Here is a 20,749-nt window from a genome sequence, read left to right as displayed (position 1 = left end):
AATATTAAAAACGAAACGACTACTAATTGTAATGATAAAAACAAGAAGAAGAAGAAGAAGAAGAAGAAGAAGAAGAATGGTTTCAAATTTTGCCACAAGGTCAGCAATTTTTGGAGAGGGGATGACTTGATTACATCGACCCCAGTGTTCAACTGGTACACATTTTAATAAAAATAATAATAATAATAATAATAATAATAATAATAATAATAATAATAATAATAACGACAATAACAACAACAATAACTTCTACTACAAGACATGGCCTGAATTTTTTGGGGAAGGGACTGGTCGATTACATCGGCCCCAGCTCTTAACTGGTACTTATTTTCTCGACCCCGAAATGATGGAAGGTTCACACAAAGACACGCACACACACTGAGATACGCGCGCGCGCACATGCACATATATATATATATGTACATACACACACACACATACACCTACAAACACATACATATATATATACATACATACATACACGTAAGTTAATTGCTCCCGCACTTTGACTAAGTAAGCAATCTCCGTCTAATCCTAGATCACATTACCGTAATACTACTGTAGAATAAAGTGGTTTGTTATTCTGTTTCGTGTAGAGTAGATGATTTGAATTTAATGCATGTCTAGGTGATATCGTATGGTTCTGCTAAGGATTAGCGATATAGGATATATAAGGAACGTTTTATTCACTGAGTTATGTTGATAGGTCGTTTATAGTTATATGAGTGGATGGCGCTGAATAGCCGGGTCGTGTTAAGACCGAGCAAAATGTCTCAAATTATTTGGTTAATCTATATACAACATGACTTTACGAACCACTGTAGTCGACTTTGGTTTTCCCTCTTCGTAATATACTGGAAATCAATTGAAAACACCTATAACTATCTGGCCTTACGCCAAACACTATTTATAAGAACGCTTAGTTTAGATTAAATGTTATCAAAAAGCAGTTTTAGTTATTTGTGCGAATTCTTAGAATACGAAACTCAGACTAAATGTACAGTCCACACGTATACACTTATAAGACAAAGAGTGTGTTGTCTGTATTTGTATAATATATATGTGTATGACTATATATACATACTTACACACACATATGTACATACACATACACGAATACATGTGCAAACGCATTTACTCACAAATACATATGTACGTGCATATATGCATTCATGTATGATATATAATTTATAGTATTAGATATATATATATACACATACACTGAGGACGTGGCCTGGTCGTTTGTATGTGGCACTCACGATTGCAAAATCTTAGAGCTCATTCCGTCCCCTTAAAATGCTGGACTTGTGCCAAAATTTGGAACCATCATTATCTTTTTTCGCTTCATTATTAGAGGCCATTTCTTTCTACAGCGCTTCCTTGGATTATAGATGGAAATATACAATTATAGAATTAGCTGTAGATGCAAATAACTAAACGCAATTCTTTCAACTGCAGGCACAACGCCTGAAATTTTATCAGGTGGGGGGCGGCTAGTCGATTACAATGACCTCAGTCCTCAATTACTACATATTTTATCGACCCAGAAAGGACGTAATGCATTGATGTCGTTTCTCAATTAGTATTCAGTTTATCAACCCTGAAAGGGATGAAAGACAAAGCCAACTTCGGTGAAATTTGAACTCAGTGATAAGAAACTCTCAATATAAGCTGAACAGCAGTAGGTCTCCACAAAAGAAACCCCCAACAGGCAAGTGTTTCATCCCTTATCTTCTTACTCTCTAAGGGGGCTGGGTATCTTTCTGATGACACTTTTTAGCCACTTGAAGACTTGTGCATTTAGATTGCCTGGAGATTTTATATAATTGTAACGCCTTTCAGTTGACTCAGCTTTCAAACTTACATTGAAAGAAGAAATAATGTTGGCAGTCACTGTAGGCTTGAAACGTCAACGCTATCACACTGACTTACTGAGAGTTACTTCCCTTAGCGCTAAAACACAAAAATATTTCTTTTAAACGGTATGAAGGGCGTTCTTTCATCCTCTCGGGGTCGATAAATTAAGTACCAGTTAAGCACTGGGGTCGATATAATCGACTTAATACCCATGTCTGTCCATGTTTGTCCCCTCTATGTTCAGCCCCTTGTGGGTAATAAAGAAATAGGTATGAAGGGCGTTTTGTGCCTCCTCGACCAGATTCAGTTGGATCATCTCTTTATTATTTCTGATATTGCTTTTAGAGCTTTCGCCTTGTTCTTTCCAGAAACTGAGTGTTGTTTCATTAGATCGTAAGCAGTATTGCCCACAAAACCTCTGACTCCAATCTCAATGACGAGTACCTTGACTCGGAGGTTTGCTTCCTTCAGGCTGTTGGCCACAATGGCGTGTTTTTCAGTGTGCTTCTTCTGTTCTTATTTCAAACGTTACGGTGAGTTCAATCAAAATCAGTTGCTTTAATGAAATGGAATGGAGTACTCTTCCTGATTGTTTTTTGATGATCCTATAAGGTTGGCTCCCAGTCATCCTTACACTCAGAAGTCTCCATTCCCGTGCCCCATATGGCATAGCTGTTCCTGGCCATAATTTACTGCCTTCTGACGCTAGAATGTTGTTGGAGATTTTGGTTTTATTCTCGAAATACTTATCACGCATACGATCTCCTTAAGCACTCGATTATGCCTCCACGTGTATCTTTCTTGGGTTAGTGTTACACTGCAGGAAACCAGAACATGTTTCATTGTCTACCTACCCCGACAGAATTGTCATTCAGGATTACCTGATTTGCGCCACTTCACTAGGTTCATATTCGAAGGCAGGAGATCATAGACAGAGCTGAAGATAAAACTTATTCTAAGAGGTGCCACACGCCTCAAATCGTTCCAGCTAAGTCGCTTTTTGAGTGCACCTTCTCACATCGTTCCTTTTATCTCTGCTCTATTACCTTCCAGTAGAAATGGCGCATAGCATTTTGTCTGATGTGGTAACAATTCTGCCAGCTTGCCACCTTAATATATAAACATTAAAACAATTGCTGATATTATATAACTTAATTACTATTTAATTATTTCTTCACTAACAATGGTAGTGAAGATGGCCATTGATATGCATTCTAACTAAGTGCTCTGATAAATACGATGATGGTCCTCTCTGAGCATTACTTTGTAGAAGGTAAATTCGAGAGGCCCGCAAGGATTCTGACTGCATGTGTGCTAGAGGATCCCATTCGATTATCAAATATATTGATTTATGTGCATAAGGGAGAGCTGCTCCTCGTACTACTTTCTAGTGACAAGTCCACTTGCTAAGCATGTATGACGACACCGACTGGTGCTCCTGTCCCCTCAGCTTTATTGGTAGTCTTTTTGTGAAATAGGAAGAAGGGGTTTTTTCTTTTCATTTCTCCGAAATTTATAGAGCGCGATGTTGAAACACGAACCTATTTTTGCCATTTCTATCTTAGCAACAAAAGAACCTCCGTAATAAAATGCCTAGTATCTGATCGATATTACATTGTTATATCCTCATTTTGTTTATTTATTGCTTTGTTTTAAGGAGTGAATAAAAAAAATATAGAATTAACGACCCGAGTCAGTCACTTTGGAAATCCTGGAGACATGTGAAATGCTAGCTTTAAAGAGGTGAAGTGACAGAGTAAAGAGTATCAAACCGAAACAATGCAACGATGAGTTATGCATCAATGGCTGCTACTTTATGGAGTTTACAGTCTAAGATAATGGACAAAGTATCGGGAGGAGGTTCGTATCTCATAAATATTCGAAAAGAATAATTTACGCCCGCCCCGCCACAGAAAAACAACAAAACACTATCCATAAATGTTCATCAGTCGGCAGCAGCTGTAGATGTTATTGTTACATTTACCCATCAAATGGAGCAAAATTAAAATGCTGCTAAACCAAGAGTAAATGTTTGTCACGAGTCTATTTTTGCTTGCAGATTTCAGTTGTTTTTATGCTTATAGGATTTCAAATCGAATTACAAAGGAGTAAACTAAAGAGGGTGAATGAAACATTGTGCTCTAGCAAAACTAGATTAATGCCATATGATATTGTCTTGAGTACCTGGAAGGAATCAGTACATACAGCAGCTTATAAATTCTTATTGCCTACAAGGGGCTAAACACAGAGGGGACAAACAAGGACAGACAAACGGATTAAGTCAATTATATCGACCCCAGTGCGTAACTGGTACTTAGTTTATCGACCCCGAAAGGATGAAAGGCAAAGTCGAATTTGAACTCAGAACGTAACGGCAGACGAAATACCTATTTCTTTACTACCCACAAGAGGCTAAACACAGAGGGGACAAACAAGAACAGATAAACGGATTGAGTCGATTACATCGACCCCAGTGCGTAACTGGTACTTAATTTATCGATCCTGAAAGGATGAAAAGCAAAGTCGACCTCGATGGAATTTGAACTCGGAACGTAGCGACAGACAAAATACCTATTTCTTTAGTCCCCACAAGGGGCGTAACTAGGTATTACCCACAGTGCGTAACTGGTACTTATTTAATCGACCCCGAAAGGATGAAAGGCAAAGTCAACCTCGGCGGAGTTTGAACTCAGAACGTAGCGGCAGACGAAATACCGCTAAGCATTTCGCCCGGCGTGCTAACGTTTCTGCCAGCTCGCCGCCTTCTAAATTCAGGTTATAACTTCTTGATTCAGGACATTTAACGTTCAGTGCAAGTTTCAAATTGACAATTCGTCTCTTATTGGAAAGAGTTGATGAATGCGTATCAGCCTATCAAGCTTGAGCGGAGAGTTACTTTTATAATCACATTTATAAAATAGTTTTTTTCCATGATCAGAATTTCGAAAAACAAAAGGAACAGTTTTCTATATTTACACTGATGCTGTTCAAGAGATTATTTTGAAAGGGTGTTGTAATTAAAGCAAACTATTTTTCTTTCAGAGGATGAGTATCATAGAGTAAAAATATACTGTACAAATTTACCCATACGTCATAATTCTATTCACTTAAAACTAACAGACAGCACATGTATACAAGAAAATTATTCCATTACATTTACAATTTTCAATGTCTTAGCGATCCTTTCATTTAAATTATATTAATGCTGTCTTCAATCAAAATGTGATACATAAGATAGTGAAAAATTGTTAACTGAGGGCCTATAGCATTTTTGTTTAAGGGTAATATCTTAAATTAATTATAAGGTAAATATTTTAAAATGAAAAGAAACGACACCATATAATGTCTCATGTATTCTTCCGATAACATGAGTTAATATGAAAACTTTTATAATTAAAATATAAACGTCAAACACCTGACTATTTGCCAGAAATATGGTTGTCATGTGCCAATTCTTACGATTTTGCTGATTGTATTCATATTTGTTCTATACAGACTGTACCTATGATAAACATTTAATAACCTATTGTGTATATATAAAATTACGTATAAAAATATAGCCTATTCAAATCAAACCAAAGAGATATTCAAACTTTGAACCTGCAAGCATGAAAATAGGTACAGTACTATATACAGGTTAGCTCACAATTATCTGCAGCAACTCTACTGTACTTTGTTTTCTATTAAGTTTATTTTTTATTTACGATCAATCAATGATTTTTATGGAAAAAAATACTCTACTATTTCAATTCGATATTAAATATTTGCCTCTTATATACGATCTCTCTTATTTATTTATTTTAGGTGCCTTTTATTGAGTCAGTTGAGAACTATCAAACATTTAAGAACAATTTTACTAAATTAAATTGTCTCCTATTCTTCTATTTAGTCGTTCCATATCATTCTTGTCGTCGGAATACCTAATTTTTTTAACAATCTTTTCGTTTCCGCTCAGTTTTGTGTTTTCCAGTACGATGTTGGTGTAAATTCCTTTCCAAATGTACATTTGTCTTCACAATGCTTATGGCGCCCATCTCATTCTTTGGTTATCGGTGTGTTGACTTTCAAGGAGCACTGGTCCATCTTTGACAGGATTTGTGGGCTATGAGTACCCACACGCCACTTTCACTGGGCAAGCCAACCACTCGATCAAAAGCAATTAGTACTGGGCTATATAATTACCTGTAAAAAAAACCTCTATCTGTAATGAAATCGTTCCTTACCTGACTATAGCACAACATTAATATGGCTTCTTTTCAAAGTTAAAATTATATTTTAGATTTCATCGTCTGGATTTTAATGTTAGTTCCAGTAGGATAGAAAGAACATTTATTCAAGATGTCTTGAATGGGCAAAGGTTTTTATGATACATGTTAATTTGATCTTTCAAGTTGGTTACTATTCAATAGAAAAACGAGATTTCTAAAGTAAAGGTAATTTTAGAACGAAATGAATGAAAAGTATTTAGTTAGGAATGTAGAAAATTAATATATATTTTGGGAACAAGAGCCATGCAATTTTGTTGTGCAGTCAAGGTATATAGCATGGTTCAACTCAGGAGAGTAATATACTTTAAAATATCTATAGAAGAGAGAGATAGGGACGGACAGACATACATAGAGACAAGCAGACGAGAGGAGTAATTTGTGATGGAAGGCTAACAAAACATTCCAATAATATTTCTAATGATTAAACTCCTATTTCAAACGATTGACGTAACGCTTTAATAGCAAATGTATCTGAGCTGGGTTAAGATATAAATGGTTCATTTTGAAATATACAGTTTGATCCAAGTAACAAGGTTGCGATGTTGTTATAGATTTGTGTTCAAGCTACTGATGATCGAATTGTCTCATTGCACATTATTTTGAATACTCAGTATTTCTATTTACGGACATCTAGGAAAGAAATTATGCTTGTGAATACCTGTCACCAAGAGAACACATATTCAGGGTTTTTTTTAAATATAAAAGGCATTATCGGTGAAGAAGCATTTATGGAAATGCGAAAATGGGTCCCTACTCAAACATTATATATACATGAATCTGTAACATCATCTATGTGATAGTGGTAATGCCCATGTGAGCAGATTCTGCTTCCCATTATGATAAGGTCGACGATACAGTTTGGTAACTTGTATCATTAGACCGAGAATATGTTTCAAATGTTGGAAAATCTTTGAAACCTAGTCTTACATATAAAATTAATTAATCCTCATTTTAATTTTATTCACATTATCAATAATTTGACACCAAATATCCGTATTTAATATAAACCGCTAACACAGCGAGGAAGAAGTTTAACCTCAATCTCCTGTGCTTAGTATTAAATGGTAATGATAAAGAATGTATTCGGAGATATTGTTACATTATTAATCTTTAATGTTCTACTGTATAGACAAAAGTTTCAAGATATTTATGTGGCATAACTAGATATAATTGACTAATATACATCTGATTCTCATAATGTATCAGCAATGTCAAACAAAATGATTATAATTTTATATTTTTGTATTCTTTGCAGTTTCGAAACTTTCTTTTCAGACCATTGTGTTATCTGAAAGCAACCAAATGACCTACATTCTCTTTATATAGATGATAGAAAAACTAAAAAGATAACGGGTTGTTACAGGAAATAAGGACATTTGGCACAAAAGAGATAGAATAATGACACCTTTAATCTACAGATCGTTTTGTGTATTGCATCAAATGTAAAAAATCTGCCGTATATTCACGTAGAACAGATGGAAACTGATAGTTTTATAATTTTTCTGTATACATGATGACGAATTTAAAATAACAGCTTGTTCTGCGTATCAACTGAAGGAAAGTGTTGTGCAGATGAAAATTCAACTCTAGATTTGGTAAAGAATGGTTAAAGATGTGGTAACTGGTGTGGTTGCAAGATGAAGATATATTCAGAATAGCTTCGTTATTTAGCAATAAGGAGCACAGAGCACAAAAGCTAATTAAATGATTTTCTAACGATTTCCTTAACTTGCTTTACTAGTATAACATCCTTTTCTTGGGTATAAAACAGCATTGTGATGGAATTGTTCATGATACGTATATATGTATCATGAATAGGCGCAGGAGTGGCTGTGTGGTAAGTAGCTTGTTTACCAACCACAAGGTTCCGGGTTCAGTCCCACTGCGTGGCAACTTGGGCAAGTGTCCTACTATAGCCTCGAGCCAACCAAAGCCTTGTGAGCCCGTCGTATAATATATATATATATATATATATATATATATATATATATATATGCGTGTGTGTGTTTGTGTGTTTGTGTTAGTTCCCCTAGCATTGCTTGACAACCGATGCTGGTGTGTTTATGTCCCCGTTACTTAGCGGTTCGGCAAAAGAGACCGATAGAATAAGTACTGGGCTTGCAAAGAATAAGTCCCGGGGTCGAGTGGCTCGATTAAAGGCGGTGCTCCAGCATGGCCGCAGTCAAATGAATGAAACAAGTAAAAGAGTAAAGAGGGAGAGAGAGAGTATGTGTATTAATTTTATCATGATAGGTATACGTAGGTGTCTTATATTAATTTAACTAAGCGATTAATGGCGTATAAATGAAACAGAAAGAAAATGTTGTTACCAAATCCACCAACTTATGCTGTGGGTCATCTTGCATTGTAATCGTCTCGTCATTAATATACATTGAAAACATATGAGAGTATTATGAAGAGTAAAACACTCGTTTTATGTATAATCAATGGTAAAGATTTGCCATATTCAGTCTGAACAATTTTCGGAATACTTGTTCGGCAATACCGAATCGAGAAACTGATATCAGATTTTTGGCATATATTCAATCTTACATAAAAGAGCAAACTATATCTACCTTATTTTCGAGAAACTCTTCGTATTGTATTTTACTATTCCACACATGCAGAGCTAAGAATCGTTTAATTGTGAGCGATGCTTAAGTGAATCTCACGAAATTTAAATAAACTAAGTTGCAAATATTAAACATCAAATGAAAATTGAATTGGAGATAAGCGTGGGGAGGAAGGACTGTTACGTGTGAAAAAGGGTGAAAACTATGCTATGTTGAGAAAGATTAACTGAAATGATGGAAAGATATACGAAGAATGAAAATGTACGAGACAGAATATACAGAAAGTAGAATTAATTCAAAATATATAAAGAGATAGAAGTAATATGAATCATGGAAAAACAAAAACTAGTTTACAGAAAAAAATGCATGGAAGTAAATTTATATGGAACAAAAGTTAAATGTAATGGGAATATATATGTGTGTGCACGCGTGTGTGTGTCTATATGAATGTGTGTGTGTGTTTGTTTGTGTGTGCGCGCGCGTAGGTATAAGTAAACTATATATGCAATACACACTTTTTCATGTTACTCATGCGTTATATATATATATATATATATATATATATAATATATATATATATATATATATATATATAATATATATATATATACATATATATATATATATACATATATCTATATAAGTGTGTATGTATACGTATATGTATATATATATATATGTGTGTGTGTGTGTGTATGTGTTTGTGTGTCCGTGTTTGTCCCCCCAACATCGCTTGACAACGGATGCTGGTGTGTTTACGTCGCCGTAACTTAGCGGTTCGGCAAAAAGAGCCCGATATAATAAGTACTAGGCTTACAAAGAATAAGTCCTGGGGTCGATTTGCTCGACTAAAGGCGGCGCTTCAGCATGGCCACAGTCAAATGACTGAAACAAGTAAAAGGGTAAAAGAGTAAAAGAGTATATATTTATATATATATTCATAATATATATATATACATAGTATATATATTTTTGATGCAGCTCTGCTGTATACTGTTTTCTCCCCATCCGTTTCTAAGTCCCATTTTCTCCTCTTCACCGTTTTGTATCTGTCTCCCTCACTCTCTCCCTCTTTTCCTTCTATCATTGCTCACACGTGACCATCGTCCATCTTTCTTTTCTTTCAGGACTGTCATAAAACTTGGACGTATTCTATCTTCCTCTTCTATCTTTTCTCTTTTCAAAGAAAATATTTCTCCAGCGTTAGCTATTTTACTCTCGTTCTTGTCTAACGACCCTCCATGTTTATTTTCGTTCTGTTTTCTTGTATATCTTCACTGTCCTATTTTCTATTTGTTTCTCTTGTCGTTTACGTATTGAACTCATTTGTGTTCTTATTGTTTACGGTTGTTCACGTCCTATGGGCATCTATGCATATGTGTATATGTGTATACATGCATATATATATATATATATATATATATATCAATAATAAAGGGTGAAATTAATTAATTTAGAAATAATCATTAATTTCACCAAGTAGAGTTCGGCATGTAAAAGCCCCATTCAAGGAAGGTTTAAGTAATACTAAGTAATTAAGGGTTTAGCAACGATTTGAGGTGATGTCTTCTAGTGCCTTTAAATTTAATGCACAATTATTAATGATTGAGACGCAATTATTTATGATTGAAGAGTCCTACGCTGAGGAGGAAAATAGTCAGGTAAGACATAATTATTTAATTTTTATGCTCTGCAATGACTTAATTCCGAAACGTACGTCCGTAGGTGACTTAATATAGAATGATTTTCGTCATTTCTTTCTCTGTTGCCTGCGTCGTTTGCTTTTTAAGTTCTTTGGTTTTACTGGGATCTCCCTTTTAAGTAGAAAGAATAGCCAAAACTTTTTGACTGCTATTTCTAAATTCGGTGTGTGGTGAGGCAAATCGTTGCTAAACCCTTAATTACTTAGTATATATATATATATATATATATTATATATATATATATATATATATATATATATATATATAGGGAGAGTTTAAGAAAAAAACAAAAGACGAAGACAGGTGGTGTACAAAACAAACATGCATTAGTATAACGCTCAGGAATAGAAAAAGTCCTTTACGTTTCGAGCCTACGCTCTTCTACAGAAAGGGACACAGAAAAAACAAGGAGAGAAACAAAGAGAGAAAAAATGTGTGAAGTGGCTAATGATCTATCATGGCGACTAAATATATATATATATATATATGCATGAGTGGACTGGAGCAACGTGAAATAAAGTGTTTTGCTCAAGAACACAACGCGTCACTCGGTCCAGGAATCGAAACCACAATCTTACGACCATGATGCCTGACACCCTAACCACTAAGCCACGCGCCTCCACCAACTTTGAATGATGCTTGGATAAATACATAGCTTAATCGTTTTCATGACTTTACAATTCTTCCACAAGCAAAAGTCTACATGAAATACAGAGAGATATATTGAGACATGCAAATTATGTAGGGTTTCAATAAATCACAGAGGATGATGTGATTTAGTTGCTAGTGTCTAATAGAAAAGTTTATCTAACGAGGAACTATGCTGGTAGAACAAGAGGAAACCGAGAATAGAGATGAAAATACGGAAATTCCAGCAACTCCGTTTAAATTTACTACAAATAATGTTGTTAGAAGCTTAGAACTTATAGAAGAAGGTCGGCAATTTTTCCTGAAAACGACCCTAAATGTGAATGTGACATACAAATTACAAGAATAGTTTACAATGAGCTAAGTTCCGACACTGAGCTGAGCAAAGAGATGCAGCACCATAATTATCAGGCAACTTTGTGTAAGTTCTTCACTCCTCAAGCAGAAGTTGATAATCTATATATATAAAACTCAACTTGTGTGTCTGTGTGTTTAACTTCCCGGCACATCTCCTCCTAGCCAACAAATCGTAGAACCACCAAAATAGGGTCACTTAAAGTTTAGGTGAATGAAAATTGAACTGCGCTATTCTGTTCCGAAATTCATCTCGCAAGTGCAAAAATCTATAATGTGTTTGTTTAGCCCTTATCCCATGCATTGAATAGTGAACTTTACTCAGTCAGCTGTTTGACGTGAACTGTGTTCACCACGCGTGCAAGCATGCGTAAATTGCATGAAAAATTTTAAAAATCAAGATATAAAAACGAATCGCCGTAAACATTGTAGAAATTCGGCAAAGAAATGAATTTTCAGGATGTAACCTGGAGGGTTTTTTCGTGTTAATCGTTTGGACTTTGTGAACAAATACCAATTGTTTTCATAACATTTTTAACGCTTTGAATTAAATGTGACCATTTTGCGTTGAGTCTGCAGTTTGAATCACTTTAACCAAATTTTAGCAGGCCGGATTTTTGATCATCACGATACATCGCCAGCGACTCCCTGAAACTCTCCCCTGAAATCCCCGTTGAGCCGAGCAATACTGCTAGTACAGTATAAAATAAAAGACAGTGTCCCACCTCCTCCTCCCGGTAACTCTCATTCCACCACCACTCACCCAGTAGTCAACATCTTGTGTGATAACAACATACATTATTAATATATTACGATTCTTACTTAGACCCTAACGCGTTTCTCTAGAAATGTTTATTTATACACATATTGTATTGTGGATGCTTAGAAATTGTTATTTCCGTGCATAAAAGTGGTTGTGCTACTTGTTTTCTTATTGTTTCAAAGAAAAAGAAGAAAAGGAAATTGTCGTAACACATCTCACTTTATAATATAAAAATCAACGTGAAAATAAATTTCGCAATACAGGGCTTCAAGATACGACAATATTTTCGGGAACGCATCACTTTCGTAACGTGATAACGTGATGAATTTCTGTACATATACACTCACTTACGCACACACACGTATGTATGTACGTATGTATGTATGTATGTATGTTGTATGTATGTATGTATGTATGTATGCATGTATATATATATATGTATATATATATATGTATGTATGTATGTATGTATGTATGTATGTATGTATGTATGTATAAACATGTGCGTGTGTGTGTGCATAGAGAGAGAGAGAGAGAGAGAGAGAGAGAGGGAGAGGGAGAAATTGAGAGAGAATTGTTTGAAAAAGAAAATCGTTATGAAGGTAAACAGAAACGCAGTTCTTTTAAGCTTTCTTTAGCTCAAGGACACTATTTTTCAACAAGTGTCTAGCAAAGATAACTAGCACACAGTGGTTGCCTTGCACCTTTCTTCTTCTCGATAGATCAGATCACGTTAGCAAATTGCTTTGCATTATAAATTCCCGATGCTAGAAGTGGTTGTCTATCTATTATTAAACAGTCACACGAATCTCTTTTAGTCTTCTTTTTGTGTAAACCTAATTGTATCAAGTTATCCTTGTATACTGAAACACGATCATCTTTATAAAGAACGACAATTATCGCTTAATTGTTTCGCTTCTTTTTATTATAAATGTCACAGGCATTGTTAGGCGCGTTGCTGGTACAGTGATCTCATAATCTGCGATCTCCTTTGATTTTTATTGAAGTTATTACACTTACAGGTGTTTATTTTTGCTACTAGCTTCTCTTAAGCGTTTGTTACTATTACAATGAGGATCATTTATTGTTGCGGTTATTACACTCTACTGTGTTTTGTCATTTCTTATTGTGTTGTCTTTGCACTTGAAGCCTTAAGCATAGTGTCTGACCTTTTTACCTCAGCATTTTGTAGACACTGCCATGCTCTTGAATTAAATTCTATTTCACGACAAACAGGTTCGTCAAGACACCATTAGTCTTGTGACTCAATTATGAAAAATAAACACGTGGAAACAGGTAAACTACGTATTGATATATATTTGTATACACACATGATTATATATATTTGGTTTTTGCTCCGCCTCTGTTCTGTTTTTGTTTCTCTAACGGATTTCCTTTTTTCTTCCTGAAGAGAAAGACACAATATGGTCCCATTATTCAATCGGATTTTGGTAATTTGTGCCTTTCGAAACACGTGTAGAATGAAATAAAACGATTTCTGTTCAATCTGCGTTCAGCTCCATTTCCTCAATTCACCAATAATGTTTTATATATATATATATATATATATATATAATATATATTATATATATATATATATATATATATATAATATATATATATATATATATACATATATACATATGTGTTTATGTATAGGCACATATAAACACAATATTTTCTTTTTATATATATCTGTGTGTGTATGCGTGTGTGTGTATAAATTTATCTCGCATGCACACTTATATACACCTTGTTTTCAAAATTGTTTTGATTATTACTTAGGTGTATTTATTTCCAATTAACTATGATTCATTACACATTTTCTTCATGCTGTGCAGGTATTTGTCATTCGTATGAGAATATATATACGAGTGTTGATGCGTGTATGTCTGAAGTATGTAGTTCAATTAAATTATGACATCAAGTGTCCAGGAGATACACAAATGTTATCACCGATGTCTAGACTCACCATATCAGTCTAGACACTCTATGTAGGTCACGCTGTCGGGGCTCGCGTGAGTGTGTGATTCAGCTCCTTACGCATGCGCAAACAGGTTTCTTTTAACTATTATTAAAATTATTTTTTTTTATTATACGCGAGAGGCAAAATTTGTGTCGCACGCGTAAAACCCACTTAAGTTTTAAATAATCCCAAACCGCTAAATGATTTCGATTGTAATTAATTTCACAGTTCTTAGAGGTTTGGCTGCAAAGACTGACCTCTGGTTGACATGACATCACTTTCTGAAATATCAACGAGTCAGTCTGCACTTACTTCTGTATTAAATGTTAAAGCTGGAGTACGCATCAAACTTTCTTAGCCCGAAGTAACAGCTTTCCTTTAATATGCAAATAAAGTGATGTTTCCCTCTATGTCAGAAGTATCGATATGGTAGCCATTGTTTTCAAATTTTAGCACAAGGTCAGTAATTTTGTGAGGGCGTGGAGTGGAGGGGTAAGTCGATTATATCGACCCCAATGCTCAACTGGTACATATTTTATCGACCCTGAAAGGATGAAAGTCTACGTTGGCTCCGAGGGAATTTGAACACAGAATGTAAAGACAGACGCAGCATATTGTCAGGCGTGCTAACGATCCTGCCAGCTTGCCGACAAATTCATACACACAAGAAACACACACACATACAAACACACACACACACACACACACACACACACATGATGTATGTATGTATTTATGTATGTATGTGTGCATGTACGTAAAACAAATGACCATTTCAAATACATGATGACTTTCACAGTGGATATAATTAGTTTGGTGATGGAGAAAAATAGTTATAAAGTGAAGGTTAGGTGTGATGCTGTGGACATAACACTTCGTCGTATGCACGGAGAATACTCTAGAAAAGAGGAGAAAGTAGGCGATAAAAGAGATACGTACGGAGAGTTAGGGTAAAAGGCATGATATATATATATATATATATATATATATATATATATATATATATATATATTATATATATCTTTTACTTGTTTCAGTCATTTGACTTCGGCCATCCTGGAGCACCGCCTTTAGTCGAACAAATCGACCCCGGGACTTATTCTTCTTTGTAAGCACAGTACTTATTCTATCGGTTTCTTTTGCCGAACCGCTAAGTTACGGGGACATAAACACACCAGCATCGGTTGTCAAGCAATGCTAGGGGGACAAACACAGACACACAAACATACACACGCATATATATATATATATATATAATGTTATATTTATATTATATATAATATATATATATATATATATATATATATATATATATATATATATATATATATATATATAATATATATATATATAAATATAACAATTTAGGAATGGCCTAAACAGGCCATTCGTCCACCAGAAAGAGCAGCCAGAACTCCAACCGCCAACTACTTGGCGGTTGAGTTCTGGCTGCTCTTTCTGGTGGACGAATGGCCTGTTTAGGCCATTCCTAAATTGTTATATTTATATATTTAGTCTTTGACTATTTTCTCTTTTCCACTAGGCCGCTGGTAGCGATAAATTTTTACTGAATTTTTTGCTACCCTAAATTGATTAATTGATAATTTTCTGACTAATTCTGAGATTGAATCGGCAGTTTATATTTGCTGCCGATAAGTTTGGCGCGAATGCGTTGGTCTTGAAAATTTTAAGACAGATATTCCCGAGGCATTGATACAGTCGCCTCGTGTATATCCGTCTCTCCCAGGTTTCTTTTACTGATGAAGTGTGACCTATGGTAGACTAGCTTAATTTAATTTAATTAAGCTGGTCTATCATTAAAGACACTGAAACGATGCATCGTATAAAAGATGAATTAGGGTAAACGTTTTTAAATTTTCACCTTATTTCCGAATTTCACTACTTGGCGGTTGGAGTTCTGGCTGCTCTTTCTGGTGGACGAATGGCCTGTTTAGGCCATTCCTAAATTGTTATATTTATATATATTTAGTCTTTGACTATTTTCTCTTTTCCACTAGGCCGCTGGTAGCGATAAATTTTTACTGAATTTTTTGCTACCCTAAATTGATTAATATATATATATATATATATATATATATATATACGATGGCCTTTGAGTTTCCGTCTACCAAATCCAATCACAAGGCTTTGGTCGGCCCGAGGCTATAGAAGAAGACACTTGCCCAAGCTACTTACCACACAACCACTCCTGCGCCTATATATAGACACAGAAATGTGTGTGTAATGAATATTACTAGTGTAAATGGTGATACCTAGCTTTACAGACTATCAGAAAATCTCTCTCATAAAGATGTGCTTTTTTGCAAAATTTTAGATTACTTGGAGCAAAACAGTTACCAGCAACTTGGAACATAGTGATATACATGCATGTATATATACACACACGTACATGCGCGTGCATGTATATATTTATATATATGCAAATATATATCCCATGTAGGTAGAATCAGAAAAAAAAGTACTCCCTCCAGTGAGAGATAAATATTAATTTAATACACATTACGAAAGAGCAACTAATAGTTTTATACAGTTCTATATTTAAGAGATGAGGTATTATGTACATTATGTACATTATTTACATTATTTACATTCGACGGATATTTGTTCTCATCTTCTTTGTTGTTAACGCAACATTTCGACTGATATACCCCCCAGCCGTCTTCATATGCCCGTGGGCATATGGCGTAGTGGTTAAGAGCGTGGGCTACTAACCCCATGATTCCGAGTTCGGTTCCAAGCAGTGACCTGAACAACAACAACAACAACGACGACAACAACAACAACAACAAAATCGAAAAATACCTTAGGAATGAGAACCCAGGTTCGAAATTTCCCCTAAGCACCTAGAGATTGCTAGAGGGTATATCAGCCGAAACGTTGTGTTAACAACAAACAAGATGAGGACAAATATCCGTCGAATGTAAATAATGTAAATAATGTAATAGTTTTATGTTTCTACGAAGGAGGACAGGGACCTTGGTTTTCTTTTTTACGTTTCCATTTCTGGTTCCATTTTTTTTTGCATTAACTTTCGCGTTTTTCTTTTCTTTTTTAACTTATTTTCTCATTGTTCAGGCTCCAAATATATATATATAATGCATAAATAGAGCCTGAAAGATTGTTAGGAGATACATGGGTTGTTTAAAAATTTGCCTATTCAATGTATCGTAAAACATGAAACTAGTGGCAGCTCATTTTTAATGTGTAATGAATTTATATATATATATATATATATATATTATATATATATATATATATATTATATATATATATTATATATATATATATATTATATATATATATATTACATGTATGTATGTATGTATATGTATGTGTGTATGTATGTATGTATGTATGTATGTATGTATGTATGTATGTATGTATGTAGGTAGGTAGGTAGGTAGGTAGGTAGGTAGGTAGGTAGGTAGGTAGGTAGGTAGGTAGGTAGGTCGGTCGGAGGAATTCTTGAGAGTCAAAGGCCATCCAATAAATGTCTTAAGGCTGTATCATGCGCGGGGACATAGAAATAATCAGACTGAATACTCGATCGCGCGGTTAAACCATTGGGAGTGAAAGACTCCTACCCTTTGTTTAGGGCATCCTTCTAGGAGAAGGTAACTCAGGTAACTGGGATAACTCCGACATAAAACCTGCGGCTCAGTGGTTACCGATGATGTTGACTTTTTCTTCTTTTCGGATGATGGCTGCTGTTGCTTAGTGAGTGGGATTGACTCAGTGCACAGCCTTTCCTCACTTTAAAAATAATCTTCTTGCACAGGCATTGCACGATAACAACATTGATTAAGCTTCGCGCAATGGCCATACTCGATAACGAGGGGGCAGCCACCATGTATGTATGTATGTATATGTATATTCTTATGGTCACGTTCATTCAAGAAGTATGTGATCAGAAGAATAAGATTGCAAAAATGAGAACACTTGAAGACAAATTAATAACACTCAAACAGGAGTTAAAACATATCAGTGAAGAAGAGAGGGACTGAAAGAAAAATAATAAGGAACTCAATCGAAATCAATCAGCTGTATATACATGCATGAGGGGACTTTCAATATATATTGCAGATGTCCCCATTTTAGAAAGATACAGATTTACTCAAAATAATAAAAAAACATGGAAAGAAGAGATGAAGTTTAACCAGCATACAATGTAGCTTGGGGGAATTTCGGAAGAAGTGTTGCTCCAATATTAGAAGAGCAGCATAGGGCTTCAATAGTGATGTCCTTGAGATTGGGATTCAAAATCTTCTGAAGAGGAAAGCACTAGGGGGAGATATGATTTCAGATACTAGTGCAAAAATACTAACAGTCTAACGAAAGAATCTTATCGGTTTCTATCAGAAATTTCTCATGGACATGTAAACATACGAAGCTGATTGGTGCTGATATAAAAACAAAACTCATACCCTCAAAAATTTCCACACACAAGAAGAAAAGCAATCGATCAAATACGTACCTGAAGATAATGTATACAGCTTATCTAATCTTTTCTTCCAAGAATAGATTTAGACTGATTGAAAATGTTAGTAATTATATCATCATAGCTGGTAAAGCAACTGGAAAGAAAGGGTTTTGTGTCAGTGCTGACCAACGTTTCACTAATAAAACTGTGGGGTCAGACGTCCGGCGGGAATTCAGGATAGCTTACAAGAAGACAAAAACACCAACTTAACACGCTGTCTTTTTGAGAACTAATAATGTATTCCATGTGTATGAATGGTATGAAGAATTTTGACGTCGTTGCATCATTCCCAAAGAATAAAGGCATGGGGTTTATCCACGATAAATGTCCCTCAATGGCAGTAAGTGGAGCAGAAAATACAAGCTTATATGGTAACGTGTCTATCAATTGCTTAACGATATTTCTTATATCAGACGAGAGATATCTAGGAATGAGTAAAAATATATCATATGGTGGAACTTGAAACATAGAACGGATAACCAGGTAACATAACACTAGATCCACAAATATTTTCGCATGCAATAAATCAATAGCGCACATATGGATTAATCAACCAGGCGCTGCTGATATTTGGTTTATTAATACTAAAACGCAAAATTCATATTCCACACCAGAATTTTCGAGATTACGTGTGAAGTAAACAATCTCTACTTTAAACTAAAATCAGACTACAGGGGCATAACATCAATTCTAACAGCCTTTCAATGTTGAAGTGCATCAAGTCTGCAGACACGAGGTGCATAATATCAAATTTTTGCACAAGCTCAGCAATTTCGAGTGAGTGGGTAAGTTGATTACATCGACCCGTCGCCTTATACGATGTGCATAATTTTACAGAAGTTGGAAAGGTGGTCCCGATTGATGATCAAGGATACATAGTTATGGTTTAAATGTGTACATACATACATACATATATACATACAAACATATATGTATGTATGGACACATGATTATATAATACATACGTACAAGCATGCATAGATGCATGCAAACATACATACATGCAGGCATACATTTATGAATACATGCATATATACATGCAAGTATATACAGGGTGGCCCAAAAGTAGGTTTACAGTTATCACGTAGGCACTTTAAATTTACATTTAAATTTCTATCTTACAATTAACTAAATTAGCATAGAATAATGGTTTCATTTTTTTTTATAATTAAGATCTAAACTTTTAATATATGAATGCGAAAGTAATAGTTGAATAACTGTAAACCTACTTTTGGGCCACCGTGTGTATAAATACAACGTTGACGTCTAAATTTCAATGAAAGAGCCTTTTTTCTCACTTACAAATCGAATCTTTCTTCACTGACAGGTAAATCGAAAACTAAAACCTGAAGACTATATACATACATGCATAAAAAAAAATGACACTTCGTCGATTAAGACGATCAGTATACCAGTTGATCCGATCAACGAACAACCTGCTCGTGAAATTAATATGCAAGCAGCTGAACACTCCGCAAAAGGCGTACCCTGAACGCCTTTTGGGAGATTCACCGTGAGGCAGAATGTGACAAGACTTGCCGTTTGAATTATAAGTACGATACATTTTTGCCAGCCGAGTGGACTGGAGCAACAATAAAGTATCTTGCTCAAGGACACAATGCGCCACTAGGAATCGAACACACGACCTTACAATCGAAATCCGAATATCCTAATCAATAAGCCACGCATCTTCACACATGAATGCATACATACATACACACAAACATACATACATACATACATACATATATACACACATACATACATACATACACACATACATACACACACATACAGACATACACACATACATGCATGCATACATACATACATACATACATACATACATACATACATGAATGGCAATGCCCCAGCATGGCCACAGTTCGTGAGCTGAAACTAGATAAAATATTAAAAAAATATAATATATATATCTATATATAATATAAAATATATACATACATACACACACATACATACATACGTGCATACATACATACATACATACATACATACATACATACATACATACATACATACATGCATGCATGCATACACACATACATACATGCATGCATGCATACATATATACACACATACATTCATACATGCATGC

At 34.9% G+C, this 20,749-nt stretch overlaps 1 long non-coding RNA gene across 1 annotated transcript in view; it reads right to left on the bottom strand.

Annotated features, from left to right (window-relative positions):
- LOC115221389 overlaps nt 1-20,749 on the bottom strand; it is a 93,911-nt gene that overhangs the window by 41,020 nt on the left and 32,142 nt on the right. The window lies entirely within an intron of this gene.

This window comes from Octopus sinensis, linkage group LG18 (genome assembly GCF_006345805.1).
Source record: "Octopus sinensis linkage group LG18, ASM634580v1, whole genome shotgun sequence".
Classification (NCBI taxonomy): domain Eukaryota; kingdom Metazoa; phylum Mollusca; class Cephalopoda; order Octopoda; family Octopodidae; genus Octopus; species Octopus sinensis.
The sequence above is the reverse complement of the archived record's forward strand: the minus strand, read 5'-3'. Positions and strand labels throughout refer to the sequence as shown.